Below are 6,833 nucleotides of genomic sequence, written 5' to 3'. Positions count from 1 at the left end.
ATTCAGCGCAGAAAAATATCAGTCCACATTATTGCTGGCAGCATGTAAAAATCTCCAGGACCTTGAGTGATTCCACAAGCATGTAACTGGTCACATGCTTCAGATCATTCAATGACAAACATGCTCTACTCTGGATGAAAGTCTCTGCGTAGCAGGGCTGGTTGTGTTTGAAAGTTTGCGCATTCAAACTTCCACACATACACAATTCTGCTACATTCAAATAAAGACAGAGCTCAGGATCCCCATCAATTGTAATGAATACAGTTAGGGCCAGAAATATTTGGACAGTGACACAAGTTTTGTTATTTTAGCTGTTTACAAAAATATGTTCAGAAATACAATTATATATATATATATATATAATATGGGCTGAAAGTGCACACTCCCAGCTGCAATATGAGAGTTTCCACATCCAAATCGGAGAAAGGGTTTAGGAATCATAGCTCTGTAATGCATAGCCTCCTCTTTTTCAAGGGACCAAAAGTAATTGGACAATGGACTCTAAGCTGCAATTAACTCTGAAGGCGTCTCCCTCGTTAACCTGTAATCAATTAAGTAGTTAAAAGGTCTGGGGTAGATTCCAGGTGTGTGGTTTTGCATTTGGAAGCTGTTGCTGTGACCAGACAACAGGAACTCTCAATTGAGGTGAAGCAGAACATCCTGAGGCTGAAAAAAAAGAAAACAATCCATCAGAGAGATAGCAGACATCCTTGGAGTCGGGTACATTCTGAGAAAAAAGGAATTGACTGGTGAGCTTGGGAACTCAAAAAGGCCTGGGCGTCCACGGATGACAACAGTGGTGGATGATCGCCGCATACTTTCTTTGGTGAAGAAGAACCCGTTCACAACATCAACTGAAGTCCAGAAGACTCTCAGTGAAGTAGGTGTATCTGTCTCTAAGTCAACAGTAAAGAGAAGACTCCATGAAAGTAAATACAAAGGGTTCACATCTAGATGCAAACCATTCATCAATTCCAAAAATAGACAGGCCAGAGTTAAATTTGCCGAAAAACACCACAAGAAGCCAGCTCAGTTCTGGGAAAGTATTCTATGGACAGATGAGACAAAGATCAACCTGTACCAGAATGATGGGAAGAAAAAAGTTTGGAGAAGAAAGGGAACGGCACATGATCCAAGGCACACCACATCCTCTGTAAAACATGGTGGAGGCAACGTGATGCATGGGCATGCATGGCTTTCAATGGCACTGGGTCACGTGTTTATTGATGACATAACAGCAGACAAGAGTAGCCGGATGAATTCTGAAGTGTACCGGGATATACTTTCAGCCCAGATTCAGCCAAATGCTGCAAAGTTGATCGGACGACGCTTCATAGTACAGATGGACAATGACCCCAAGCATACAGCCAAAGCTACCCAGGAGTTCATGAGTACAAAAAAGTGGAACATTCTGCAATGGCCAAGTCAATCACCAGATCTTAACCCAATTGAGCATGCATTTCACTTGCTCAAATCCAGACTTAAGATGGAAAGACCCACAAACAAGCAAGACCTGAAGGCTGCGGCTGTAAAGGCCTGGCAAAGCATTAAGGAGGAAACCCAGCGTTTGGTGATGTCCATGGGTTCCAGACTTAAGGCAGCGATTGCCTCCAAAGGATTTGCAACAAAATATTGAAAATAAAAATATTTTGTTTGGGTTATGTTTATTTGTCCAATTACTTTTGAGCTCCTAAAATGTGGAGTGTTTGTAAAGAAATGTGTACAATTCCTACATTTTCTATAAGATATTTTTGTTCCACCCTTCAAATTAAACGTTACAATCTGCACTTGAATTCTGTTGTAGAGGTTTCATTTCAAATCCAATGTGGTGGCATGCAGAGCCCAACTCGCGAAAATTGTGTCACTGCCCAAATATTTCTGGCCCTAACTGTATATACAGGTGGTCCCCTACTTAAGGACAACCGACTTACAGATGACCCCTAGATGTAGACAAACCACTGTGACCTCTGGTGAAGCTCTCTGGATGCTTTACTTTAGTCCCAGGCTGCAGTAATCAGTTTGAAGTTTTATTGATAACCATTTTTTGAACAACATTTTGAAAACCCAAATTGTCACTGGGACAAGAAAAAAATTTGTCTGGACTTGATAATGATAAAATAAAGCAGTTTGTATTACATTCAAATTCACCTTAAGTACAAATCTAAAGAACCTATGTTGTATGTAACCCCAGGACTGCATGTACAGGGAGACCTCTTTGAACAGGAAAGGGGTGGTCTGCAGATAGGGAGCAGCTTCCATATAGTATAATGGCAAAAAAAACATTGTCTTTCAAGAAGGGATTCTCTCATAGAGGTGGTCTCTGGAGAGGGATTCTAGTCTATGCTCAGTTTTTAAATGCTGAGAAACACAAGTTTACTGAAAACAATCATCTACCTTTTCCTGATGCAGCCAAAGCAGTGAACAATTATCACTTACCATAGTCAAATCTCCCCTTTATTTTGTGTGGCAACAGTTCTTCAACGGCCCAGACACAGCTCAGCAGCTAACAACTATGCCACACTACATCCCAACCCCCCTCCTCCCCATTCATCTCTCCTCAGAGTTCTCCATGGCACCCAAGGGTCATACTTTCACGGTGCAGCCCATCTCAGAGGGGTATACAGCACTCTGGCTGAGTTCTTGTCATCCCTATCCACAGTGGGTTTTTCAGGAATCCTGGAAAACTCCTTAAGGCTGCATTCACACGTATATACATCGGATCTATAGGCCAGCAATGGGCGCACGGCGCTTTATGGAGCATTACGGTGCAGCACCGCACCGTTCGGTACCCGGGATAAAGATAGGACATGTCTTCTCTTTCCCCGGAATATGGCGCCGTGTTAGAGGGGCAGTGGGTGAGCAGCTCTCACGCCTCCTCCTCTCCCGGGCGCCGATGTGTGGCACACGTTTGTCTGAATGCAGCCTCACTTGTAGCCCAAGGTACATTACATGTACAAGATTCTTTCCCAGTGATGTAAGGTTAACCCCTCACAGGCTGGGTCGTCTCCCTCCAAAGTGGGTGTTTGCTTTATCGCCTCCCCCCCCCCCACAATCTTGGCTTAGATCACTGCGCCCTGTGATGTCATCGAAGAGAGCAACAAATCTGTCGCAGTGACAGCTGCAGGTCTTTGTAAGAGCCAAGGCTGTATAGTTTTTGATCATTTGTTGCAATGTGCCAGAAACACATTTTAATAGATGATCAATAAAATCCCCAAATACTGGCATACTGTAGTATGCCAGTATATAGTAGGATCAATTAGACAATCTATGATTAAAGTACACTAGGAGGTATGAAAAATAGAAAGAAGTTAAAAAAAAACCAAAAACTAAAATTTCAACTCGCCCCCTTTTCCCTGGAACTGATATAAAAGTAAACAGTAAAAATCATAAACCTGTTAGGTATTGCCGCATCTCAAAACGTTTGATCAAAATATAATAACAGTTATTCCTGACGTTTAACCCCATAACGGAAAATAGTGCCAAACAGGCAAAACATTTTGCAACATATAAAAAATGTTATAAAAAGGGACCAAAACGCTGCACAGTCCTCAAAATGGTTGAAATTAAAACGCCATCTCATCTTGCAAAAATTTACGTTACACAGCTCCATATACCAAAAGTATGAAAAACGTATTAGAGCCAGAAGATGGTGAAATAAAGATTTTTTTTTTTTGATAAAGGTCTTCATTTTTTAAATGTATTAAAACACAATAAGACCTATATAAATTTAGTATCCCCTTGATTGTACCAACCAAAATAATAAAAGCAGTAAAAGCCAAGCTCACTATAAAATGGCGCAAATGCGTTTTTCACTAATTTCACCGTAAACAAGCCCACCCACAGCTCTTTACATGGAAAAATAAAAAGATTATTGAATGTGGGGAGTGAAAAATGGAAATGCAAAATGGAAAAACAGCATTGGAAGGAAGGGGTTGAAGTAATAATAAAAAAGTTTATATTCACTGAGCTCTACTGAATGGTCAGCAATCGGGGAGTTCAATGTGCACTGGGCATCCACAAGATAATCATATTTTCACAATAAAAATAAAAGGGATGTTAAACATCTAGTGCCTTCATTTGTAATCAATCATTCTTCAATACACTCTTAACGGTCCATTGTGAACAGTCATCGGCGCAGCCAGAACAGCCTGCAAGCATGGGATCACTTCCCCTGTCTGAGAACTGTATTGCACACATGGTTGTGTGCATAGCGTCATCTTTCCAGACTTCTCAATGCACGTTCTTTGTTAGCCCAAGATGCTCTTTCCTTATGCACAAAATCCTATGGGTCCATCCAAGGGAAGGGGGAGAATCTCATACTATGTAGGCATAGTGTATACATAGTTTAAGAAGTTAGAGGCCATTATTCAGTAATAAAGAGGGCACTAGGAATCAATAGAACCACATCAAAATGACTAAAGGAGAGCACCAAGTATTCTCTTAATAAAGGGGTTTTGCCATAACTGCAAATTAATGTCATTTTATTTTATGATAAAAATTATTCAATTTTTCAATATAATTTCTGTATCAATTCCTTACAGTTTTTTAGCTCTCTGTTTGCTGTCATTATATGGAAAGCTTCTTTGTTTACTTCCAGTGAACAGAAATCTGACCATGGTCACAGGTGCACAGCTCGTTATATCACACAGCTCTGATTACTGTGTGATATATAATGAGCCGTGCACCTGTCTCGACATGGTCAGATTTCTGTCCACTAGTAGTAAACATAGAAGCTTTCCATAGATTGACAGCAAGCAGAGATCTAGAAATCCATGAAGAATGGATACAGAAAGTGTATTGGAAACTTTTTATTATAAAAACAATAATTAGCTAAAATAGGAATACCCCTTTAATGGCTTATACATTAAAGTGCCCTTCCAGGTAAAATTAAAGGCAATCTACCACCAGGATGAAGGAGTGTAAGCCAAGCACACTTACATGCTGGTGTGTGCCGCCACTGGCAAGATTTGCTGTTCTCTTAGCTCCTTATGTCCTTGTTTTTTAAAAAAAAGGCTTGAGAAATTATGCAAATGAGCCTGTTGGGATTAATGAACAGCCATGGAACCCTTAGGGAAAATTTGCATAATTTTTAAAACCTTTTTTTGTAAAAACATGGGCATACGAAGCAAAAAGAAGACTGGATCCTGCCAGACGGGGCACACACTAGTATGTCAGTGTGTTTGGTTTACAATCCTTGTGGTAGATTTCCTTTAACCATTATACCTTGTTGGTTGTTGTTTTTTTCCACCACCATTATAAAGTGGTATATTTGTACAGGATTTTTCTTACCTTGCCTGTGATCTTTAATTGACCTCCTACCTGTAAAAAATTCAAGAGAAGATTTGTGATATTCAAGTTTTGAAACACAAAAATACTTAGTAAATAAATTTCCATATGAGAGTGATTGCTAATAAGATTGTCCGGCTCTGCTGGACATTGTATTGATGAGGGGAGGTTGCTACTGGACATTTTATCAAAAAGTAGTTGCTGCATTTCCCACCCCAGGCTTATACTAGAGTCAACAAGTTTTCCCAGTTATTTTGTGGCAAAAATAGGTACCTCGGCTTATACTCGAGTATATACGGTAAGTCATCAAGCTTTGTGTATATGACAGGTCTATTGCAGTACCTTTCCACATATGGGCTGTAAGAGCACCTCAGCCAAACCCCCCATAGAGTCCTGGCTGTGAGACATAAGTGCCTGGCGCGTTCTCCATTCCCCTTCATGTAACAGAAGCTTGTGATAGACAACATACAGTGGCCTCTTCCTGTTATAACTTGTACAGCCGACAGCTGTGAAATATTCCACTGAGCCAGCCAGTCAGATCAGGGTGATTTGTTGCCAAACAGTGGGAATTTCACAAGCCCAGAAACTACTGTGGCAAGGGGGTGGAGCTCAACCTTTGCCACAGCAGTAAGTGGCACTTATTTCCTGCAGGTCCTACTTCCACAGCGAAAAACATTTTCTGCTGCAGAATTTTCCCCACAATCCGTATGGGATTGTCATAAATACACTGCTACTGTATTATGCCGCAAACCAAAATGCTGAGCGTTACATGCACAGATAATACACATGTGCAGATACCTTGTACAAGGCTATATCAACACAGAACTGTACAGGAGGAGATTGTAATAAAAGTTCTGCCTGGAATATCTGTGTTAGTTGACCCATGGTTTGAAGTGGGTTTTCTAATCCTACTTTTGACAGCTCATCCTCAGTAGGCCAGAAAACCTTTCTGAATCTGCAACATGTCCATTTATGTTACAGCTTTTCACAGCAAATTTCAGCCTATACAAAGCCAAGAATGAAAAACATGAATTATTTTGTGAATTCTTCTTTGTTTGCATTTCTGCTACAAAATATGTAACATTTCAGACTAGTGTGAACATTCTCTATAACAGAGGCAGGTACAAGGCAGACTTTTCTCACTGATCACCCAGGCAATACATGGAAGCAGATAGGACTTCTTTCTGGATAGATCTTTAGGTTTCATTTTCCTTCACAACCACAAACTTGTTTTTTTGTTTAAGGGAGATGAATCCTAGGAGAGCTACACCAACCCGACTACACAGCCACAGCTCAGTTACCGTCATGCAGTAAGACATGGACAGGGAGAAGAGCAGCTCACCCCACATCCTTTCCACAACTTTCCGGATAGATCGGCTATCAGAACTGGACAGCTCACACGGCGCTCAGGTACAGTGAACCGCGGCGGTGTCGACGCTCCGCGCTTTTATACGGGTGTCCTCAGGGCCGAACCACATACCTCGCGGGAGGGGGGTGGCGGAAGGATCAAAATACGTGGTTCAGAGGTACCTCATCATTTCAGAAGT

The 6,833-nt window shown here is 41.1% G+C and overlaps 1 long non-coding RNA gene across 1 annotated transcript; it reads right to left on the bottom strand.

The window, feature by feature from the left end:
* Positions 1-629: 629 nt before the first annotated feature.
* On the bottom strand, positions 630-6,833 carry LOC140118993 (uncharacterized). The gene is made up of 3 exons (XR_011853302.1): positions 6,629-6,833; positions 5,290-5,319; positions 630-666 (listed from the first exon to the last, which is right to left on the bottom strand). It is a non-coding gene; the product is annotated as an uncharacterized lncRNA (long non-coding RNA).

This window comes from Engystomops pustulosus, chromosome 2, assembly GCF_040894005.1.
Source record: "Engystomops pustulosus chromosome 2, aEngPut4.maternal, whole genome shotgun sequence".
In the NCBI taxonomy this organism is placed as follows: domain Eukaryota; kingdom Metazoa; phylum Chordata; class Amphibia; order Anura; family Leptodactylidae; genus Engystomops; species Engystomops pustulosus.
Note: the sequence above shows the minus strand (reverse complement) of the source record. Positions and strands in the feature narration are given on the sequence as shown.